This window comes from Eleutherodactylus coqui, chromosome 6, assembly GCF_035609145.1.
Source record: "Eleutherodactylus coqui strain aEleCoq1 chromosome 6, aEleCoq1.hap1, whole genome shotgun sequence".
NCBI lineage: Eukaryota > Metazoa > Chordata > Amphibia > Anura > Eleutherodactylidae > Eleutherodactylus > Eleutherodactylus coqui.
In genome coordinates, this window is record NC_089842.1 from 181,560,253 (window position 1) to 181,585,802 (window position 25,550).

Sequence of the window (25,550 nt, forward strand, 5' to 3'; positions counted from 1 at the left end):
CTGCGCTGTGATTGGTCAGGGAGTTTTTCCCTGACCAATCACAGCGATCGTGGGGGAGGGACCGCTCTGATTGGTCCCCAGCCCGGATGCCTCACTTGTCTGCCGACGATATCAGCCAGGATCGCTGCTGTGTCGCCGCGATTGTCACCGCAGCGACACTTTAATGGCATGACGTACCAGGTACGTCATGTTGCGGGAAGTATCCCGCTACCATGACGTACCAGGTACGTCCAGGAGCGGGAAGGGGTTAAGGCCTCCTGCACACGGACTACACGGCATCACGTACTGCTTCTTCATCTCTTCTGGCAGGGGATTGAAAAACCCCCGCCTCCCAGAAGCAGTGGCTGTGATTAGCTGACACTTAGCCAATCACAGCCAGCGCTCGATGAAACAAATCACAGCCATTGGCTAAGCGTCAGCCAATCACAGCCTGTGCTTCTGGCTGGCGGGGATTTTTCAATTTACGGCCAGAAGAAATGTAGAGAAACTGTGCCGGGTACCGAAAGAAAGCTGCAGCAGCATTGGACATCGTTTCTAAGGTGAGGTATGTGTTTTTTGGTTTTTTTCCCTGCATTTATGGCTCAGGTTATGGCTTTGTCAGTAGGATTTCCTACTGTCAAGGTTGAATCGCACTGCACGAAAATCACGTTTTTGTGTGATGCAACAGAGAGGAAGGCTCCATAGGGAAACATGGGCTACAAAACCTCACAAGCCGCGGGCATATTCCGGGACCCACAAGGTTTTTTTTGTCAGGATGCCACATGCTACAAAACATCGCATGTGTGAAGGAACCCATAGGAAAGCATCCGATTTGTAAAATTGTTGCAACGCGAGAAAATCGTGCGACTTTGTGGCCCGTGAGAAGGAGGCCTAATAAGGATCAATGACTTGAGATGGATGAAATACAGCCTTTAAAAAAAAGACCCTTAAAGCAATCCAAGAGTCAGTGTGCCTCCAGTGACCCTGCAGCAGGCATCACCATGTCAGGCCCCTTTCACACTAGTGTTTTGCCTCCGCTGAGACTTTGTATCACAGTTCCATTTTTGGAGCAGAAAAAAAAGGAATTAAAATTGAAGTTAACATTTCATTTTCTCCCCTATCGATTTCAAGGGGTTTAAAAAAAAAATGGGATGCTTTCAGTTTTTTTTTTGGCTCAGCGGAGGCAAAACGCTAGTGAGAGAGGGGCCTTAGGTGCCAACGGTAACCTCTAGGAGCTTCCTGGGACTTGCCAATGGTATATACAGCCCAGCAAGAGGTTCTGTAGATTAGCTATACAGATGGACATGATGGCGTTTCAGTGGATGTCACAGAAATACTACTGCAGGCCCTCGGAGGAAAACAATGGTTGAAAGGGTAGAAGCTTTTATTACATGTCCTGGGGCAACTAGTAATTGACAGAGGAAAGCCCCATTAGCCCTGAAGGTACCTTCACACCTATGGAAAGAAGATCACTCCATTCTCACCTGCATATAAAGGACATCCTGGAATTAAGGAATGCTGAAACTGCACATAAAAGAGCGATCACTGTAACAAGGGACACTAAAAAGGAAATAATGGACAGCAGGTAATGTTACCGCTCTTCACAAATAATGCAAGGGGCGTCCCATATGGATAAAGGGTTTACCAAACACGGAATTGAGCACGCAATAGGCAGAAGAAAAAAAAGGACCCATAGAGTTCATTAACATGCACATTAACGTTATGCAAAAAACCAGCATGTTCCACCTTCCTGTGCGGGAAAAACACCACTTGAACTCATTAGACTAATTGGCCATTCCAAGGGCAGAGAATTGGTGTGCGGTTCTTTGCGCATACAAAAGGTACAGTAAAAAAATACTATTGCACACACAAGCACACAATACCTGATGGTCAAAAAGACAGCAAATACACAGACATTAAATACGCTTATACTATTGATGACCTATCATCACGATAGTATCAGCTGTTCACAATGTTGAAGCCATTGTGAACAGGAGCTAGAACAGCGCCATACATTTGTGCTGTGGCTTAAAATGTTACTGCAAGCATATTGGCAAACAGCTGATTGATGGAGGAGCCATTGTCTACAGATGTGCTATTGATGACCTATCCTGAGGATAGCTTAGTCTGGAAAACCCCTTTAAATGACATCATCTTTGATTTTCTTGAGAAGAACCTGGCACACAAACGGCCCAACCTCCTGTACGCCATAATGACGGCCTGTTGGCTTCGTACAAATCACCAACATTTCCACAACCGATCTAAACCGAAAAGTCATCACTCTGAACTCAACAACAAACCCCGGAGGACAACTGCGAAGATCGGCCCTACTGGCTGTACCTGGCGTCTGTGCCGTAAACAGATCCGTCGCAAGACATCAACAAATGCGAACTTAAAGGGGCTGTCAAAGACTAGGAGGAAGGTCTGATCACCCAGGGGAGAACAAGTCACTGCAGTCATTGCAAGAACTATCGGCTACTTTTCCCCATCCCACCAACCTTGTGTGCCGTTTCCTGGGTACAAGCAATGGTCCCCGCCGCCCAATCATCAGAAGATAGTCGCCTGTATCACCAAACTTTTCACCTTTCCATTCTATTCCTTCCCAGACTTCACAAAGAAGGTGTTGTACTGGGCACGGCTGATGAATGACCCCCCTTCCTCAGAGCACAGGAGTCATATGATAGCGGGCCCCTTCTGTATGTTACATCCACCCTGAACCCCCATGTGTGCAGTGAGGGGTCATCAGAGCCCTACGAGCAGGAAACCTTCCCCGTCGCTCCTCTACAAACAGTCTCTTTCAGCCGGGGGATAAATGTGGATTCCACATTCAGTAAGGGAGGTTGTTTTCCTGTAAGCTTGAGACAGACAGCACAGTGTTCACAGGAGCTCCAGCGCTGGCACCTCGCAGACCCCTGCCCGCAACTGCCTTTCCCCATCCCGACCGTCAGCCATGCAACGTCATCTCTTTTCTTCAAGGCAATTTATCCAATAGGGTACACTAGGAAGGTCAATGCTAACGAGGTCCCCCGGGGCACAACCAATGGCACTGCCACCCAACTTGCACTTTTGATGCCCACATACACAAAATAAAAAGTCATCTGGATTTTGCCAGCTATACTTTGACAAAATTTTATGCAATTGCTGCCAGCAGACTTCTATCTGCTGGGTTAGAACATCTTGGCTGCGGTTGGATGAAACTACGTGTAGACGGCGCAGTCATCAGACTTGGGTTGGCCATTGGCCACTTTGCAAAGTATTGCGGTATTTATTTTTCAGTCTGACATTGCTGATCGGATCACTCATACAGATTCGGATGTGTATGGCCAGCTTGAGGCCGCTTTCACGCGGCTGAGAAAATTGTGCAAGACGCACAAATCTCGCACGAATATGACTCCATGCTTAAAAACCACAGCAGATCTGCTACAAAAACCGTAGCGCTCGCCGCACTGTGTAGGCGTGATTTGGCGACTGATTTCCTGGGGAATCGCAATGGCGAATACACAATGGAGGCGACACATGGAGTCCCTATTGTATTGGGCTACAATATGGTATTGGTGGCACACAGAGCGCCACGTTCCAGTTCTATGCCACCGCGTCCAGTGAAGATGTGCGAACATGGGTGGACGGCCATTTATTCATTCCATGGGGAGAATACTACATATAGGATGGGACGTTTGCATCTAGAATTGCGCACAATCCTATAAAGGGGTTGTATATTTTCAGCCATCACCTCCCTTGAGCGAGTACGAAGTATCGGCGCTACCTTTAGGGCTCATTCAGATTGATCTGCGCAGCGGATTTTCGGTGGGCAGCATGTCAGTTATCGCACGGGGTACACTGCGGAGTTTGGCCAAAATCTGCAAGGAAATGCAACACACACACACCCCCCCCCCCTTCCTACAGAACCGTCCTCAGGTAGCGATGAGCTGTGCCGCAGAGCGTCTCGTATTCTCCGGACGGTTCGGTCTCAGCACCAGGAGAGATGTCTGCAGCAGAGGAGAGCGCTGACAGATCGCTGGTGGCCAGCAGAAGGCAATAAATCACCGCAGTGTGACAGCGGCCAGCTGTGCAGGAGATTACACTGCCGGCTGCATGCCACACTGCACCGAAGCAGAAGACACAGCGCCCGCCGGGCACAGTGTCTACAGCAGCAGGGGGAAGGTTGGGTGTCATGGTTAATGAGGTCGCTGGGTGCCATGGAAAGGGAACGGATAGTAATGCCAAGGGTCATGTACAGGTGCCATCTTACACCAGGACGGTGTGGGGGACAGGGTTATTGGTACTGAGAGGAGGTGCTGTGATGTATAGCATGCCACACTATCTGGGCACAGGTGGTACACTGTCATGACTAATGAGCTGCAGATGGCAAGGTGAGGGCTATGTATGGGGGGCACAGTATGGGCAGATGTTGGCATGCTGCATACCTTAGGCTACTATAAGGTGGTGGCATACACTGGGCATTGAGGGTTGACGTGTGGACAGTGACTGCTATACAATTGCAGAAATGGGTATGATTGGTGTTGCACGAGAAAGCTGATAGAGAGGGAGGGCACAGGGCTCTCATTGCCAATGGGCACAGTGCCATTGCCCCATCCCACCGATGGGCACAGTGCCATTGCCCCATCCACAGTATGATTATCCCATCCCGCCAGCGGGCAAAGTACCACTACCCCATCCCACCAGCGGGCACAGTAGCATTGCCCCATCCTCAGTACCATTGCCCCCATCCCACCGGCAGGCACACTACCATTGCCCCATCCCCAGTATGATTACTCCATCCCACCAGCGGGCACACTACTGTTGCTCCATCCACAGTACCATTGCCCCATCCCACCGGCAGGCACATTACCATTGCCCCATCCCACCAACGGGCACAGTACCATTGCCCCCATCCCTGCGGCGGGCACAGTGCCACTGCCCCATGCTGGGTAATGCCAACTCCCCTGCCCCAGCCGGTGCCACCGCTATTGTGTGCCCGGTGTACATGATTTTACCTCGGGTCTGGTCTCCTCCTCCCGCAGGCTGCGCTCCGTGCACACGATAATCCCGCCGGTCTCCTCCATGCAGCCCGCTGCCCCCGCCGGAGCCCCGGTGTACCAGCGGCCTCTCCCTGCTCTCACACTCCGCTCTCCAAGCTCACAAGTTGAGAACAAAGTTGCTCCCCGCCCGCTCGCCCTGTGCGCCCTGCGGCGGGCTCTCGCGAGACTTCCCATTGGCCAAAATGGCGACAGGCGGTACTGAGGGCGGCGCGGGTTACCATAGCAACAAACACTCCTCCTGCTCTCCGAGCTGCTTCTCCTGCGAAAGCCCGTTTAGGTGCGACCCTAGCGGTGACTCTCGGCAGCACAGACTACCGAGGAGCCGGACCGGACTGTGCAGCAAGTCCCCCCGCTGCCGTGCACCGGTCCCGGCACCTCTCCCTCCCTGCGGGCATGTTACACCTGTCCTGTATACGCTATATACTGACCGTGATACTCGAGCAGTGTGCGGGGGCTGCAGGGTCGCCTCGGTCCTTTATTATGGCGTGCACAGGCAGGAGAGGGATAACATTCACTAAGAGACAAGTTGTTGTAGAGCTGATGAGAAGTAAATGTTGTGTCATTCTCTGTCTGTCCGGGAGGGGGCGGCATGCCTCTCCATCCATATAGCTAGCAATGCTCTGCAGTGACTGTACCGGCAGGCTGGAGGAGTCTGCCCCCTATCGTCCTACCAGCAGCACTGCATGGTGAATGTGAACAGTGCCGACCTCACGTGCGATGGCACCCCTGCGGAATTTATTCTGGTGCCACCTCCCCCGGGACATAAGAAAGACATTCTAGACATGGCACTGATAAGCAGTCTGCTTGTGCAGAAAGCTGCATGATGACAGCATACCCAAACCAGAACAGTAAATGAATATTGTACCAGAACCAAGCTGAGTACATAAATACAGCCCTAGAACCAAGTACATAACACTAATACAGTCCTGGAACCAAGCTGATAACATAGACAAAGCACAGGAACCAAGCTGATGCTATAAATACAGCCCCGGAACCAAACTCCTAACATAAATACAGCACCAGAACCAAGCTCATAACGTAAATACACTACTAGAATAAAGTTTGTAACATAAACACAATATCAGAACTTAGTTTAGTACATAGATACAGCCCTGGAACCAAGCTTATAACATAGACAAAGCACAAGAACCAAGCTCATGCTATAAATACAGCCCCGGAACCGAGCTCCCAACATAAATACAGCACCAGAACAAAGTGCGTACCATAAGCACAGCATTAGAACTAAGTTTTTGTACATAGATACAGCCCTGGAAACAAGCTTATAACATAGACAAAGCACAAGAACCAAGCTCAGCTATAACTACAGCCCTGGAACCAAGCTCATGCTATAAATACAGCTCCGGAACCAAGCTTATAACATAAATTCAGCCCCAGAACCAAGCTCATAATATAAATACAGTACTAGAACCAAGCTCCTAACATAAATACAGCACCAGAACCAAGCTCATAATGTAAATACGGTACTAGAACCAAGCTCAGTACAAAAATACAGCACTAGAATTAAGTTCATAACATTAAGGCCTCGGTCACACGGGCGTTTTTTCCCACGATATTGTCATTCAATAGCTGAGAGCTGCCTCTGATTGGTCCCTGCACTCAGCCAATCAGAGGCAGCACTCACTCACCCATTCATGAATTCATGAATGGGTGAGTGAGAGCTACCTCTGATTGGTGAGGGCTGTGACCAATCAGAGGCAGCCCATTCAGCAGGCAGGGATTTTAAATCCCCGCCTGCTGAATACTACACAGAGCAGCTCAGGAGAACTGCTGGCCAGACGCGGCTGAACTCCGGCTGCAGGGAAAAGGTGAGTATACATTTTTTTTTATTTTTACACATTTTAGGATGATTTTCAGGGAAGGGCTTATATTTTTAAGCCCTTCCCGAAAATTCATCCCGCGCTCGCCGGCAGCCCATTGCTTTCAATGGAGCCAGCTGTATTACCGGCTCCATTGAATTCAATGGGCGAACATCGCTCTTCTCTGCCACAGCTGTTACAGCTGTGGCAGAGGAGAACCATCTTTAGTATATGTTCTCAATGGGGTCGGCGCTGCTGCCACCGGCCCCATTGAGCGCATATATAGAACACAGCGATGCGCAGAACGCAGATAGGCGCATAAAAAGCGGACATGTGACCGATCCCATTGGGATGCATTTGGTCTATAGATCTGCAGATCGCAAGCGCGTCTGCAGATCGGACCAAAAAACGGTTGTGTGACCGAGACCTAATACTACACCAGAACTAGGCTCAAAACATAAACATAGCATCAGAACCAAGCTCAGTACACAGATATAGCCCTGGATCCAAGCTCATAACATAAATGTATGACAAGAATTAAGCTCTTGCCTTTAATACAGTACCAGAACCAAACTCAGAACAAAAGTACAGTTCTAGAACCCAGCTCATAACAATACAGCACCAGAACCAAGTTCATACAATTAATACAACCCTGGAACGAAGCTCATTACATAAATGCAGTACAAGAACCAAGCTCATGCCATAACTACAGCCCGGGACCAAGCTCATGCTAAAAATACAGCCCTGGATGCAAGGTCATAATATTAATTTGCCGATGATGCAAGGCTAGGAGGAATAGCCAACACTAGGGAAGAGAGAGTGAGTATTCAAAAAGATCTTGAAAAGCTTGAACAGTGAGCGGCGACAGAATGGTATTTAACAAGGAGAAATGTAAAGTCCTACATCTGAGCAAGAAAAATGAAAAAAGCACATACAGAATGGGAGGAATTGGGCTAAGCAGCAGCACATGTGAAAAAGACTTGGGTATACTAATAGATCATAGACTGAATATGAGTCAACAATGTGATGCAGCAGCCAAAAAGGCAAACACAATTCTCAGATTAAGAGACGCATAGAATCTAGAATCTAGATCCCGTGAGGTAATTATCCCCCTCTCTTCCTTAGTCAGACCTCATCTGGAATACTATGTCTAGTTCTGGGCACCCCACTTTCAAAAAGACATAGATAAACTGGAGCAAGTTCAGAGAAGAGTTACCAAGATGGTGAGCGGTCTGCAAATCATGTCTTATGAGGAACGGTTGAAGGATCCGGGAATGTTTACCTGGCAAAAAAGAAGGCTGAGAGGAGACTTAATAGCTGTCTACAAATATCTGAAGGGTTGTCATACTGCAGAGGGATCAGCCCTATTCTCATTTGTACAAGGAAAGCCTAGAAGCAATGGGATGAAACTGAAAGGGAGGAGACACAGATTAGATATTAGAAAAAACTTTCTGACAGGGAGGGTGATCAATGAGTGGAACAGGTTACCACAGGAGGTGGTGAGTTCTCCTTCAATGGAAGTGCTCAAACAAAGGCTGGACAAATATCTGTCTGGGATGATTTAATGAATCCTGCATTGTGCAGGGGGTTGGACCAGATGACCCTGGAGGTCCCTTCCAACTTTACCATTCTATGATTAATACACCACCAAAATTGAGCCATAACATAAATACAGCCCCAGAACAAAGCATGTAACATAAACACAGCATCAGAACCAAGCTCAGTACATAGATATAGCACCAGAACCAAGCTTTACAAGCATATTATGCAGAAGGTACAGAAGATTCCAAGATGTATTTGTTCAATCTCATTCACAACTTCATATTTTTACTAGTTTATTACAGTTAGGCTATATTCACCCAAGTAGGACTTGCCATTGCAGAAATCCAAGGCTGACAGTCAAATCTTTGCTGCAATTGCGCACAAGTAGTAACCCCACTCACTGAGGCTCTTCATAGAAGTAATCCGCTGCACAAAAATAAAACGCATACTACTTTGTCTGTGTTCACACAACGGATATTCACATGCATTCTGCGCCATGCATTGGATGTGACGCGGACGTCGTTACAGAATCTGTGCCAAAATATGTGTCAAGTTGACAATATGTGAACAGGCTCTTAGGATCCTTTAAGACAAGCGGATTCTCGTTTGGACCAACAAGCAAGCGACGTCACCTCTAGCGCGTTTGCACTCATGCAGCCTGTTTAGACGGGCAGATGCATCATTGGCGCGTTCAAACGAGAATCCTTCAGAATCGTTCAGTCTTTTACATTTGCTGTATAGGCAAATGAGAACGACTGAACGAATGCTGTTTTAAGTGAACGAGCCAACGATGATTTTTATGTATGTACAAAATGCATGAAAAGGAAGAGGAACAATTCTCATTCATCGTTCAGTCATTGGCTCGTGATTAGACAGAACGATTATCGTTCATTTTCGCTCGTTTGCACAATTTTTTGAATGATACTTGTTCCGACTAAAAGCACCTTTTGGCTATTTCATTTGTATTCACCAATAATTGTTTTCTTGGTGCCCTTCCTCCCCTGGTCTCAGATGTCTTCCACTCTACGTGTCTGTTGAAGGTCCTAGCATTGTTTTATGACCTTGTTCTGTATTGTTCTGTAACAACACTGTATATATCTGCTGTAGTTCACTGTATCCACTGCTTAACTTCTGAAAAAATAACAATTAGAAAAATTGTAAAAAAAAAAACAGCTCTACTTCTTTTGTAATATTTGCCTCAAACAATGAGAGTGAAGGACATCCTGCTGTCTTTGTTGCATGTGCACTTTTGCGTGCTTAATGCTTTTTTTTATTGCATTGCTCAGAGCACATCTCAAATGCTTCATTTAATCAAATCACCTCCCATTAGAAGTACAGAAGGACAAAATATCTCAGTGGCGGAATCTGCCTTATACAGCAACCCTTTTGTACATCTTAAATGACCCTTATAGTTAAAGGGAACCTGTCACATCCTCTAAGCACCATAAGATAAGTTATGGTGTTTATAGGACAGGGGGTGTATTTCTTGTACTTATCCCGCTCCCAGTTTCATCCCTGTCACTCCTGGAAGTCAGTGCTCAGTCTTTTCTTCAGTTGGTACAGCACTCCCATAGAGAACCATTTATGTACACGTGCACTGATTGAAGAAAACAGTTGCAGTCATAGACCACGCACCAACTTCCATGGGTGACAGCAAGGAAACGTGGAGCTAGGAAACTATAGGAATTACACCCCTGGACTCCACATCCCATGTCCTATAAGCACTATAACATAGTTTATGGCACTTATCGGACTTGAAAGGTTCCCTTTAAGATTAAAAAAAATTGTGGATCAGGTCACGCAATGATCTAACATGTCTCATTCACACTCCACGGTACCTGTTTAGCTGGGGGTTGTCACATAAGTACCAGAAACAACACTTTTTTAAAACCTAAATGTTTCCTATGTCAAAGAAAAAAGCCACAGCTTTTGGAATGAAATGAGAATAGGGCTCATGCATTATCATAAAGTGAGTTAAGAAATTTACTAGTGTTCCATTACCTACCCGATCCATTGAGTTATTCGCTCAATTAGCGCTATGTAATGCAGACAGAATGCAGAAGTAACACTTCCGCATTCCGTCCAAGCGATCATGTGACCGCCGGGAGCCTACTGACCTCAGCTGTCACTCACAGCTGAAATCAGGCCTCGACGCATCAGGAGGATGAACATACCCCTCCAGGTATGAACAGAGGTTTATGAGCTGATGGCATCCGAGGATGCCGGTAATGAACAGAGGTGCATCAGGAGGATGAAGAGAGAATGCGAAAGTGTTACTTCCGCATTCCGCCCGGCGATCATGGGACCATCGGCACCCTCCTGATCTTGGCTATCAGTCACAGCTGAAATCAGGAGGGTGAAGAGAGAATGCGGAAGTATCATGTGACCGCCCGCACCCTCCTGATCTCTGTCAAATAAATTGGAGCTGGGGAGAATGGAAGAAAAAAAAATTGATTGGAAAGGGTTAACATCAAAATGTGAGCCTTGACCTATGCTAATGAATGTTGGAAACAAAAAAACTATTTTAAAGGACTACTCCAATCAAAACAGATACTTCCATCCCTGCTCCACCACCTGATTGTCTGGCACATTCTGGAGGTCTCCTCTATGTATTTCAGTCACTTCTATGCAGTGCATCCACCTTCTGATACTTACCAGGCACCATCTTAACAGTGAAATCTTTCACTTTCAAATTAATCCCATGAAAGATCAGCACAGCATTAGGTAGAGGCTATACTATTTCTGCCTGCTGGGTGGACATTTTAATTATCATTACCTTCTATATTCATAATTGTGCAGTGTAAAAGGGCCCTAAAGGGGCTTGCCAGGCAGAATACCATTGATGGATAGGTCATCAATAGTTGATTGGCTGGGATCCATTGCTCTGGACTCCGACCGATCAGCTGAGCAGGTGCATTCTGTCAGTGGTGCAAATACACAGAGGTCGGAGCTGAAGCAGTGGAAGTCTCTGCATTGACCTTTGTGTGGTGGCCTGTGCTTGTAAATGTAGACGCAGCTCTCGCTGATTTCATCGGACTCCAGTCAACCAACAATTGATGATGATGACCTATCCTAAGGTTAGGTCATCAATAGTATTCTCTCTGGAATATCCCTTTAAGTATAGAGTGAGGAGGATGAGCTGTGATCTACGCTATTATAACTGTGTGACAGAAGCTGTGTGATCATCATTAGTTACTGTGATAGGAGCGCTTGTGTGCCCTAGGCAGTTTCTGTGGTAGGATCCATGTAACAGCATAATAAAGACTGCGAAATTGGCAAGTTTCAGACAATATAAACCCAAGTAGATCTGAGCTGATCAGAATGAAGATCCCATGACCATCTGAGGAGAAAGAGGCTAGATAGAAAGAAAGAACTAAACAAGGTAACACTGGCTCCACCTAACCCCCATGACATATTTTCTAACTGCTCAAATTCAACATATCTGGGGGTGAGAATCGGGAGAACTACAAGGTCCTTAAAAAATATTTTGATGGTATGCACTTATTTAAAGCTCTGGAGATATATAGCTTTAAGCTTAAAGGGGTTGTCTCGCGAAATCAAGTGGGGTTATACACTTCTCTATGACCATATTAATGCACTTTGTAATATACATCGTGCATTAAATAGGAGCCATACAGAAGTTATTCACTTACCTGCTCCGTTGCTGGTGTCCCCGTCTCCATGGTTCCGTCTAAATTCGCTGGCAGCTTGCTTTTTTAGATGCACTTGCGCAGTCCGGTCTTCTGCTCTGAGCACGAGCCGCTTCAGTGTGCTCGCCGCTACAGCTCTTCTGCGCATGCGCAGACGAGCTGTATCTTCTCGGGAGCGCGCTGGAGCGGCCATTCTGCTACCATCCTCTGTTAGAGGAAGGTGCAGAAACTGGAGCCGCCCAGCCGAGAAGCCCAGCCGAGAAGCCGCCCAGCCCAGCCCAGCCGCCCAGCCCAGCCCAGCCCAGCCGCCCAGGTAAGTGATGGGTGACGGACTGACGGGGGTGACGCGTGACTGACTGCCGCTGTGGCCCCGGAGCCTACCGCTGTGGCCCCGGAGCCTATCGCTGGGCCCCGGGGGCCTACCGCTGGAGAGCCGGGGCCTACCGCTGGGCCCCGGAGCCTACCGCTGGGCCCCGGAGCCTACCGCTGGGGAGCCGGGGCCTGCGCGGGGGAGCCGGGGGCTAGCGCCGGTTACCTGCTGCCTGGCGGTGGGTGACTGGTCGGCCACGTTCAATCCCGGGGTCCGGTCGGCGGCTGCGGGGCGTCTGGTGTTCAGGGAGACACAGCTGGTAGCGTCTCGGGAGCGCGCGCGTCGGGCTACAGCAAGCGACGGGAAAAGAGCCGGCGGCCATCTTGGGGAAACTTTTTATAAGTTGCTGAAACGCTGGAACTGTAAGTACAAACCAGCTAGAAAAGTCATTTACAGGGGGGCTTAGTAATGTATGCTTAATTAGGGGGACTGGGCAAAAACAGAATTTCACTGCTTCCTCGAGACAACCCCTTTAACGTTAGTTTCTTCTCCACACTCTCTCTTATACATACAATTTGGAGGAAATCTAGAGACATTGAGGGGATCATGGGATGTACACAAGACGCCCCTATATGGGATACTGTTTGGCTACCAGAGCTCAATAAACTAAGAGAATTTCAGGGCTGGAAGTATAAAGGTTTTAAGCGGGTTTCTCAGATACTGAAGAAGACAGGCATAAAATCTCTCGATCAACTACAAAGGGACTATGACTTATCACACTCACAGTGTGGGGGAACAGGAGCAGATAGCAACAGCAAGGCTACTTTATATTGCTATCTGAACACTGATAGCCCAACACTGGCTGGATGAAATGCCCCCTGCAATTGGAGAACTTCAAACTAAAGTCAACCGTCTTCTACCCTGGGAAAGGGTACCTTAAATGCAATACTGGCCATAAATACGAGAAGATATGGAGAAAATGGCCGAGTACCCCTGGTTTGTTACCTCTGAGTTCAATGGTTAATGATTAGATTGTAGTGATGATTTCGCTTAAATAAACTTGATAATCTGGTAAAAAATGTTGTATGGCATGTATGGTGTTTGTTTGTCCCAGTGTTTTACAGACTGACTTCCCAACACTCTGTAAGAGAGGAGTATACTTCAGAAACCATAGACTTGATAGCCTCTATCTCTATGGACATTACGTAATCGGTGTGATATTTGACATCTATTATATTTGCTATTATACGTTTAATAAAAGTCATTAAGTCTAAAAAATAAGGTCACACTAGCTCATTTGTATATACTGGGGGGTTGGCTACATAGTGAATGGAAAAAAATCACGAGTGGCCCTTTAAACATATCAAGGTACAGCCAGAAACATAGATACTATAGTCAGTTTATTAATTAGTTGCATCAACTAAATAATCAGTGCATCTAAAATAAGATATGGACATGTATTTAAGTCATGGATTATAGAGGAAATCATTAATCTTCCCTACCACATAAGAAGCTTAGTTGCTTATCCCAAATGTATAGACATGCAGAGATTTAAATATATCACAACCTCTAAAGTTTTGGAGGACAAATATAAAGTGTGCCATGGCAAATGTTAATGTCGATAACCCCTGTACTTGTCAAAGCCACAGGGAAATCCGCTGATACAGCCAAGAGGAGCTGCAGGTGGCCAAACATTTTATCAAGTGTCAGAAGACTCATACCAGGACAAAAAGACTTATGGAACACCCTGTGAACCCTCCATGTAGCTGGCAAACCCAGTTCGTAGGCGAGCGGGTTCACCACACGTGTGATGACAAAGGGACCCACATAACGCGGCGCCAGCTTCAAAGATGGGACCCTTAATTTGATATTTTTAGAAGACAGGTATACCTTCTGTCCCACCCTGTAAGGTTCGGATACAGACAGACTCTTCCCACTACACAACTGCATACGAGCCCCCGTTGCTTCCAAGTTTTTCTGTACCTCTTTCCATACTCCCTGCAGTGTATCTGTGGCGGCAATCAGCTGCAGGACAGACAGATGGAGTAGGGATCGCTGTAAGGAAGCGAGGATGTTGACCGTATACACAAAAGAATGGAGATACCCCAGTGGAAAAACAAGTGCGGTTGTTTAGTGCAAACTCTGCCAACGGCAGGAACTCTGCCCACTGATGAGCCTTTTCGCCAGCAAACAACCGTAAATATTGCACTAAATCTTGGTTCTTCCACTCAGTCTGACCATTAGTTTGCGGGTAGAATGCTGAGGAGAAGGAAAGCGACGTTCCCAGGTTTTTGCAGAAGGCATGCCAAAACTGCGACACAAACTGAACCCCGCGATCAGATACAATGTTTTGGGGAACCCCATGTAGGCGAATTATTTCTTTTACAAAAATCTTGGCAAACTCTTTTGCCGAAGGTAGCTTCTTTAACGCCACAAAATGTGCCATCTTTGAGAACCATTCGACAACCACTAAGATAGTGGTGCACTTCTGGGATTCTGGTAGATCCGTGATAAAACCTACCGATAACTGCGACCACGTGCTAGAAGGTACCGGTAACGGCCTCAGAGGCCCCTCCGGAGGACGCCGCTGACTCTTATTGCGTGCACAGACAGAGCATCCCTTAACAAAGTCGCGGGTCTCCTGAGACATGCCTGGCCACCAAAAGTGTCTAGAACAGAGATCCAGGGTTCCCTGAAACCCTGGATGACCTGCGAGAACCGATGAGTGAGATTCATCCATGACTCTAAGACGTAAGGTCTCTGGCACAAACCATCAGCCCTCCGGCACCCCCAAAGGAGCATCCTGCTGAGCATTCTGTAGTTGAGGGACGAAGTTAGATTCTACAGCTGCCACCACCACGCCAGGTGCCAAGATATTCTCGGGGATCATAGTCTCACTTTCCGGCCCCCCTGAAATTCTGTGACAGGGCGTCCGCTTTCACGTTCTTCTCTCCTGGGATATATGTCACAATGAAATTAAACCTGGCGAAGAACAACGCCCACCTGGCTTGACGAGCTGTGAGTCTTTTGGCATTGGCGAGATATACCAGGTTCTTGTGATCTGTATACACGGTAATAGGGTGTCTAGCACCCTCAAGATGGTGTCGCCACTCTTCTAAAGCCGATTTGATTGCCAGTAACTCACGGTTGCCCACGTTGTTGTTGCGTTCTGCTAAACTAAACTTCCGCGAAAAGAACGCACATGGGCTATAACCAGATCTCCCACTGACTTCCTGCGACAATACTGCCCCTGTCCCCACCTCAGATGCATCTACCTTAATGAAAAAGGGTAGTCGCACGTCCGGCTGTATTAACACCGGGCCAGTCGTAAATGCCCTTTTTAGGTGACTAAAGGCCTCTAGGGCTGCAGGCGACCATTTCACTAAGTCAGCCCCCTTCTTAGTCAGATCGGTCAAGGGTTCAGCAATAACCGAGTAATTCTTAATGAATTTGCGATAAAAATTTGCAAAACCCAAGAACCGCTGGAGAGCCTTAAGGTTGTCTGGTCTGACCCATTGGGAGATTGCTGCTACTTTGTCAAACTCCATCTGAATCTCCGTGGGTGAACTCACATAACCAAGGAAAGATACTTGTTTAAAACCAAATGTACATTTCTCCAACTTGACAAAAAGTTGATACTCGCGCAAACGGGTCAGAACCAACCTCAGGTGCTGAACATGTGAATCCCAGTCAGGAGAATACACCAGAATGTCATCAAGATATATGACCAGAAATACCCCCAGGAAGTCGTGAAAAACCGCGTTCATAAAACCCTGAAACACAGCGGGGGCGTTACAGAGTCCGAAGGGCATGACCAGACATTCAAAATGCCCTAACGGGGTATTAAACGCCGTCTTCCATTCATCTCCCTCTCGAATGCGAATTAAGTTGTAAGCCTCCCTTAAGTCCAGTTTGGAAAACCAGTGGGCCCCTACCACCTGATTCAACAAGTCAGGAATCAGCAGCAAGGAGCACTAGTTCTTCACTGTGATTTTATTCAAGGCCTGATAATCCACAGAAGGCCTCATGGTCCTGTCCTTCTTCTCAACAAAGAAGAGGCCTGCCCCGGCAGGGGACCTGGATGGCTGGATATGTCGTTTGACCAGAGACTCCGAGATATAGGACTTAAGGGCTTCGTGCTCACGCCCAGACAAATTGAAAATGGCTCCCTTAGGGATGGGACTGTCGGGAATCAGATGAACACCACAGTCCCACTCCCTATGGGGAGGCAAAGCCTCAGACAGTTTCTTGGAGAATACGTCCTGAAAATCCGACAAATATTCTGGAATAAGCACAGTATTTGCGGAGCACATGGCTATAGTAGTTAGGTGATTATGACAGGATGACCCCCAATGAGTCAATTCCCGGGTGGACCAATCAAATTGGGGATTGTGCAGTGCCAACCAGGGCATACCAAGCACCACATCAACAGACATCTTTTCCATAACTAGGAAAGACAGACTCTCAGAATGGAGAACACCCACAGTGAACTGCAGAATGGGAGTCCTCCATTTAACAACACCTGCGGAGAGAGGGGTTGAATCAATACCAATGAAGCGCATGGGGGGCTTCAGCATGGAAAATTCGGTTATTAGAGGTCTGACAAAATTTAAATTAATCAGATTGACTGCAGCACCCGAATCAATATAGGCTTGACCCGACCGAATAAAATTCCGGAAGCCAATCTGACAAGGCACCAACAACCTAGGGAGTACCTGTGACCCTAGGTGACCCTTCAGAGAATCGTCTAGGATCGGTAATTCTTCCGCCACTTCAGACTGATGTTGCCGTTGCTTCTGTGGACTGGTTGCTACTCGATGTCCGTCTTCCCCACAGTAGAGGCAAAGATGGTGAGTCATCCGGAACCGTCGCCGTTCCCCGGGACTTAGCTGGTCCACTTCCATAGGCACGGCCCCTGGAGCTGGCATGGGGGAAATGGAAACGGATGTACAGGACTCCCTAGTTTTACAGGACTGACGTTCCTTTTCTCTAGATCTCAGTCTCCTGTCAGCCTTTACTGCCAATACCATTGCCTCATTAAGTGTTATGGGAGAGGGATGGGAAATAATTAGATCCTTGACAGCATCAAAAAGGGCCAAACAAAAACATATCTTTGAGGGCGCCATCATTCCAGGAGGTTTCACCGGCATACTGTCTAAATGTAGAGCAGTAGTCTTCAGCACACTGCTGCCCCTGACGCAAAGCCATGAGGTGAGATACAGCTAACCCCGCCCAGTGACTGGGCCTACATGACCTACTTGTTCCATCATGTCACCAAATATCAGTATCGGTACAATATTATCTCCTTATGTGTGACTGCAAAAACTGGTCTTGTAATGGCCCCCATATGAATGTGACAGCGTTAATAATCACTTTAGAAGAAGATCAAATGCATACTTGAAGTTTAAGAAATTCAAATATGCTGTTGACATTTTAAATCCTATGATATGTATATCATACAATCATCTGTTCCTGCTCATTTTATGGCCATTTTTCTGAGCTATCCACCACATACAGGCCTACCAGTCATCCTGCAATTCTGGGCATACTTCCCACTTAGAGAAAAAATATCCTCCTTAGCATTGCAAATTGTCCTCAACTTCTTTACGAATTGCTGAAAGGCTCTGTATACAGCAGAAAATGGAAAGTTTCTTTCTTTCTCTGCATGTAATTTGCAGCTCAGGCTCATTAAACATTTTATTGCTCACGGGTTGATTTGAAATAACTGGCAGATCGATTTGCAAGACGTGTTTTTCTAAAAATACAGTGCAAAGGAAAGCTTAATATTTTGGTGCTTTCATGCAGCCTTTTGGGGTGTGTTTATATGAGCACAGCTTTCTCATTTCTAATCCTTGTAACCTCAAGAAAAAAAAAACATGTAATGAAAACTGAGGCGGTAATCGTTTTAATGGAGTGCTTTGCTTTGCTAAATAGCATTGTGCTGTGGTGCATTTAAAACTGGCACTAATGTTTTCTGAAATGCACATCTAATTCGTGTCAGAAATCCCAACAAGTCTTATTTATATACCTCCATCGTTAGCGACTTTTTTAATTAATCCAATGATTTAACAGACATTTAGCCAATATAAGCTTAACTAATATTCCGACCTCCAAAGAAAAATCATTACTAAAGTCTAAGCACAAATATGGAAAAAGTACCAGCAGACTGATTCTGTCACTGTCAAAGAGGGGCAGAGATCTGATTGCAAACACAACAAAATAGACAGGCACCACTAGTTTATGCTAATGAGTGCACGCCAGCATGTAACATATTGTGAATACTTCAGACCCAGACCAAAAGCCAAGATAACGTGCATAAATGGCTTCGTCTCTATTTAGCAAGAAAACTTTATTAACCCTTTGCAATCCAATTTTAGATTCAGAGTTTCCTATGGGGCTTTTTCTTTCTGCTATTTTACAATGGCGCCATCTGCTGGCTAGAGCCAGTACTGCAGTATGTGACATGCCCCCGACAACAGAGCATCCAGTAATATACAGTAAGAATACGCTGCCGGACGTCTTCCGAGATCGGAGCTGTACGGGCTTCAATCAGAATGTTGGAAGACGTCAGACAGTGGATTGAAAAGGGTTAAAGTCGAACACAAAATGACCCAAAAAAGAATCTGATTAAAACATTTAGGAAGCACAAAAATATGCACAAACAATGTCCTGACCCTTGGATAGGATAGACATGTCACCACACATGGAATACTGGTAAATGCAATTATTGCACAAACCTAAGACCAACATAAAAAGTATGAGCGGCGATGTCACAGTGGCGCTGAAGAGATGTTCGGGCGCATGCTCAAGTCTGGTGTGACATCATGGCGTCTTCACCAGATCACATAATACGCTCACCGGTGCATGGGCAGTGGCATTTGGCACTGGACGCTGAAGGGGGAAGCGTGTCCATTCTGTTATACCACTGATGGGCTGGCTGAGCTGTTTATCATCTCAGTCAGCCTATCAGTGTCTTCCTTAGGGCAATTATTCCAGTTCTTCTTTGCATAGGAAGCCGGTAATACATTTGTATACAGGTATTGCCTAATGGTTAGAGGTTTTTGCCTTGGAGCGCCTAAATTTTTGTTTTGTACTATCCTTTTAGGGATTTTGGACTGCGGCTGTTCAGACTATTGTTGATCTCGAACTCTGACCTCATCTTGTCATTTGTCTTATCTGTCCTGATCTATCCTCACATATTCCCTTTCCTTTATTTTACAGCTATGGACATATAGGGAATCTATTGAAGTTCCAGAAGTGGGGCCACTCTTTTTGGGGCAGGTGTTTCACTCTATTAGCAGGTCCAGTCAGCACAAATCAGGAAAAGACCTTAGGCCTTACATCCATTTTTACCATCATCAGTTACGCTGCCTCACACGTCTAGTAATCTTGTAATCCCTTATGTTCTACATGTCATTCAGTCTGTCACTGTTCCCTGTTCCAGAATCTGTTCGTTGGTTTCCTCAACAGGACTGAACAGACGTGACAAGAAATTTATCCCTGCAGAGCTAGCACAAAAGAATTGCAACTTTTTAAAAACTACACCACTCATGCAAATTTTAAAAAAGGGGGGCATGGTCTTCTTGCCTTGATAGGTTTATAATTTGTGCCACAAGCTGGCATAATTTACACAAGAAATCTACACCAGCTCCTAGCTGACGTAGATTTCTTTTTAGGAGCACGGATAGCTCACGATGTGCCTTTTCATACAGTAGGTGCATTTAATGCCTGTGAGAATCATATTAAGATCAGCGTTTGAAACACCGGTCTTAATAAGTCCCCTCCCCATGTGTATGAACTATATCATAGTCTATGACCAAAGTCTAAAAATTGAGTGCTCACCTGTATGCTACAGCCTCAAACCAAACTACATGCCCATTGGCATCTGGAGTGGTTGAGTCCTGAAATATACTGTACCTGAGAAACAGAAAGCCCAAGTACCGCAGAAGTTCCCATTAAAACTCCATATTTTTATTGTCAATCTTTAAAACATAAGACACAGCTACACAATTCCAAATGAGTTCCTTCTTCACAGCATGTTGTGAAGAAGGGACTCAATTCAAAACGTGTAGCTGTGTCCCTTGGTGGGCTGCATTGTCTTATGCTTTAAAGATTGCCAATAAAAATATGGAGTTTTAATGGGAACTTCTGCGGTACTTGAGCTTTCTGTTTCTCGGGTATATTACAGTATTTAGTACAATGCTGGTTAAGGGCCTTTTCACACCAGCGTTTTAATTTCTGTTTTGCTGTTCTGTGGTGGGAACAGTAAAGCAAAAAGAAAACATTTCCAAGCCCAAAGAAATGTATTGAAGGGGAAGGTCTTCATTTTCAATCCATTTCTGTATTTTCCATCTCTATTCTGTTTTTTACACTGAATCAAAAGGCAGTCTGCTGCGCTTTGGTTTCCAGTTTTGGAAATGGATGGATCCTTTTTTATTGCATTGCACTCCACACAGCCATTGACCTTGGTCAGATTTAAACTGACAACTCCAGTACTGCAAGGCAGCAGTACTAACCACTGAGTAACCACATGTGTTCCTTTATTGCCATAGAAATAGAAGAGCAGGAAGAATAAACACAAAGAGAACATAAAAAACTCCATACTGCCATCACCCTTGGTCAGATTAGAACCTACAAACCCATCAGAACTTCTAGGGACTGTATTATGCTTGGGATCAAGAAAGGAATAAACACAATGAGAACATACAACCTCCATGCAGATGTTGGTAATAGTCAGATATGAACCTAGAAGCTCATTGTTACAAGGTAGTCACTGAGCATCAAACATCTTCCTTTTTCCTCCTGCTGTTTGTTCCTTCTCCAGAGGAGGAGAAGAAGGAGAAAACATATTCTCCTTTTTTTACCTTCTACCCCTTCACTTTCTTCTCCCCCTTCTCCCCTAGAAGATAAAAATAAGGAAAAATAATCGTGGCTTAGTTATTACCACTTTTGCCTTGCTATGCTGGGGTCCCAGGTTCAAGTTTAACCAAAGACAAAATCTGCATGGACTTTGTATGTTCTCTGTGTTTTTGTTCTCCTTCTACTTCAGAGAAGAGATATGGGAGAGCAAGCATTGTGGCTCAGTCATTAGCACTGCTGGAGTTGTAGGTACAAATCAAACCAAGGGTGATAGCTGTGTGGAGTTCTTCAAAACTGATATTGGTCTTGATGAGATTTGAGCCTAGAACCCCAGCATTTCAAAGCAACAGCAGTAACTACTGAGCCACATTTATTGAAGAGGTACCACCACCACCATGCTGAAAGGAGATGTAAGTGGAAAGATTATGGATGCCTTCCATTTTCTGAATTTTCAGCTTTTAATAACACTGGATCAGTCAGAAAAATGCAAGTATGAACATAGTCTTAATATGACATTGCGCAATAATAAATATTTACATAGTATATTGCTAATACCAAATATTATAGTATCAAAAAATCAAGTGAAGTCAAGTGCCAAAGGGTATACCAATGCATCATGTTCCAATAGACTCATTTGGTTTTAAGTTGCCTCTGTGTATCACCATTACCATGGCTTCATCAGGAATAAGAGCTCTGTCTAATGTCTAAGACCGTCTTCACATGGTGCGTATCTGCTGTGGGCTTTCTGCAGCAAGTACACAGTAAATGCACAGTGGCCGATTTCGCAATATGGTGCAGATTTGGTAGTGGATTTACTTGTGAAAGAGTTGAAATCCTCAACATAAATAAACATGCTGTAAATTTAGAATCCGCAGCATTTTTCCAGCATGGAAATTTTAGAAGCGTCCTCTACATGGCTTGCATCATAAGTGTGGCAGAATTTCCACCACACGTGAGGACGGCCTTAGAGTTCCCCGAGCGCAGCTCAACAGACTAGCTGCTATACAGGAGATTGTTCCCCCGTCTCTCTGTAGCATACTGTCAAAAGCAGCAGCAACAATATAGATATAGTATTATATTATATAGCACCACAACCAGTGTTGCTGGTAATTAGGCGCTGCGTTGAAATATAACACTTAGGCTATGTACACATATATGTTATGTCTTGACAGTTGTTTTATGCTTGAACTGGGCACATATGATGATATTTTTTGCACTTTTAAGGGCTGAGTATGTCAGGGACCCACCTTACTAACAGCTGCAACACTGCCTATGGCTGTCTGCAGCTACATCTTTCTGCTCTCCTCTCCATTGACATCAATCGGCAATATATGTAATCTGATCTCTCAGTGATTATCTATCTTCTCCGTCTCTCTCAAGATAGATATTACCAGTGAATTTGCTGTACAGTAACAGTGGGGCCGGATGACTTTCTGATGTGTATAGGGGGGCTCATCTTTTCCCTGACAGATGATGTTGGGGAGAAGTTGGATCGAGGCATTGGATTTCGATGTCCAGTCCTTTTTTTTCTCAGAAAATAATCTGGAGCCAGAGCCAGAGCTGTTTTGCTGTGACTTACCTACCGAAAAACATGCACGTTCGGCCAAGCTGAATATTCATGTATATGGGGCAGCTAGAAGAAATAGAAAAATGATCATTCTTTAGACAGTAGTTGAATATGTGTGTGGGCAACTTTAGTGAATATTGCAGGGGGCATGGGGAAGGACAAGGGTCTGATAAGTGGAGAAAGAGGCAATTTTTCTGTAATAAAATATATTACAACTTTTTTTATATTTGTACTATTGATTTATAGAAAAAATTACTCTAAGTAATATCCAATCTATAAGTACATCAATCTTATGAATGCAACGGCATGTATGGTTCACAGTAGCCCAAAAGAACATTACTCATGTACACTCATCAGTCATAATATTAAAATCACTGACAGGTGACGTGAATAACACTGACTATTTTATTACAATGGCAGCTGTGAAGGGGTGGAATATATTAGGCAGCAAGTGAACAGTCAGTACTTGAAGTTGATGTGTTGGAAACAGAAAAGATGAGCAAGAATAAGGATCTGGTTGACATAGACAAATTGTGACGTCTAGACAACTGCGTAAAACAGATGTTCTGGTGTGTTCCCGGTATGCAGTAGTCAGTACCTACCAAAAGTAGTCCAAGGAACGATAACCAGTGAACCACTGCAAGGCCATGGGTGCCCTAGGCTCATTGATGCAAGTGAGAAGGAAGTGAAGGCTATCACTTCTGCTCCAGTCCGCAGAATAGCTACTGTTGCACAAATTACTGAAAAAAGTCATATTGTCTATAATAGAAAGGTGTCAGAATACACAGTGCATTGCAGTTTACTGGGAAAAGAGTTGTGCAGCCACCAAACAAAGTGCTCATGCTGACAATTGTCCACCACCAAAAGTGCCTATGCTCACCACTGTCCACCACCAAAAGTGCCTACAATGAGCACGTAAATATCAGAACTAGAGCAATGGAAGAAGGTCACCTGGTCTGATGAATCAGGGTTTTCTTTTACATCATGTGGTGCAGATACCTGGGGAAGAAATGGCAGCAATATTCACTATGCAAGAGGACAAGCTGGCAGAGGCAGCGTGATGCTCTGGGAAATGTTCTGTTGGGATACCTTGGGTCCTGGCATTCATGCGGATTACTTTGACACATACCACTTATCTAAACATGAATATTGGCTGAGTACATCCCTTCATGGCAACGGTATTTCCTAATGGCAGTGGACTCTCTCAGCAGGATAATGCGACCAGCCACACTGCGTAAATTGTTCAGGAATTCTTTGAGGAATGTGACAAAGAGTTCAAGGTTTTAACCAAGCCTCCAAATTCCCCAGATCTCAGTCTGATGTTGCATCTGTAGGATATCCAGCAAAAACAAGTCCGAACAATAGTTGCTGATAATGCTCTAGTGTCAGATACTACCAGACACCTTCAGAGGTCTTGTGTAGTCCATGCCTCGACAGGTGATTGCTGCTTTGGTGTTACAAGGATGAGCTAGAGCCAGTGTTTCTCAACTCCAGTCCTCAGGTACCCCCAACAGGTCATGTTTTCAGGATATTCTATAGTAAGAACACTTGTGGTAATGTCGGAGGACTGGTAATAATTACATAACCTGTGGAATACTGAGGAAATCCTGAAAACATGACCTGTTGGGGGTACATGAGGACTGGAGTTGAGAAACACTGATCTACTAGACAATAGCAGGCAGGTAGTTTTAACCATTTATCTGCCACTGTTTCAAAATTAGTGTATGATTTGGGATAGCGCCTATAAGAATGGATGGGGAGGTGCGCAAATGATTATGGGCACGTGAGTGAGAAGGAAGGGAACTTACCTAGTGCCTGCGGGAACGGCCCTGGTTGGGGTCTTTACCCGCTAGCAATGGAATTTCTGTCTGCTGTGGTGTTTCCGAGTGCCTTACAACCCATAGGACATCCAATGATTGGAGTGCAGCTAGATATTTCAAAGTCCCCATACCTGGAAAGATGTGGGAGAAAGAACAACATGGGTGAAGAGTGGAAAAAAGAAGAGATCTCAGCACTTGTAAGGGTTCTATTGTTGTTGAAAAATAGAATAAACCTGGAAAGAATGTTCCAAAAAAAAGTTTTTTATTTAGCCAACAAACAAAAAATGGCATATAGGAATCTGACTTAAACGTCAGATGTGCATAGTGCAACGTGTTTCGAGGCTAACATTGACCCTTTTTCAAGCACAAATTCTAATGGTCCTTTCAATTAGAGCATTGGATTCACTCAGTTGCTGCCTTGCTTTGTATTTGGATGGTAAAAGGTTATTTTTATGGCTGATCTTTGTATAGCATGATCTATTCTGAAAAGCAATATTTTTAGACGTTAAAAAAAATCGTAATTATTACCATGACAACCCAAAGGCACAAAACAATTTTTATTTCCTTTGAAAACATAACAGAATATACAGATACATTTTGTTGTCAAAAAGGATTTTACATGGATCAACTTTTCCTACATTTGAACAAACAGATGTATAAAAAGAAAAGACAGCAAGGGAAAACTCGCCTTCCACTCCCCTGGTCCCGTGGATGCCACACTTGTTAAGTATCAGTTATAATGCTGATTGGAAGAGAAGTAGAACAAAAGGATATTTTAATTATTTGTTGCACCAATAATGTATCTGTAAATTACCCAGAAAGCGTGCCAAGTCAGACAGTTCTTTCATCTGATTTTCATTAGGGCGGTGACTAATAAAGATCTTCTACGTTTTAAAGAATCTTTCAAAGTAAGAGTCTTTGGATCTGTCAATCTCAGGCCTATCCATATTGAGGAAATGATTCATTC

General features: G+C 45.2%; 1 protein-coding gene across 8 annotated transcripts in view; it reads right to left on the bottom strand.

Annotated features, from left to right (window-relative positions):
- Positions 1-24,714, bottom strand: part of SIPA1L1 (signal induced proliferation associated 1 like 1) — a 255,828-nt gene extending 231,114 nt beyond the window's left edge. For 3 of the 8 annotated variants that reach the window (XM_066608383.1, XM_066608386.1, XM_066608378.1), the window contains exon 1: positions 4,974-5,140. The gene's annotated coding sequence lies outside the window, so the exon portion shown is untranslated. Of the gene's footprint in view, positions 1-4,973; positions 5,142-5,446; positions 5,473-23,714; positions 23,735-24,571 lie in introns of those variants that run through there. The other 5 variants (XM_066608379.1, XM_066608380.1, XM_066608381.1 and 2 more) reach the window with 5 other exon arrangements.
- Between the last annotated feature and the right edge of the window lie 836 nt (positions 24,715-25,550).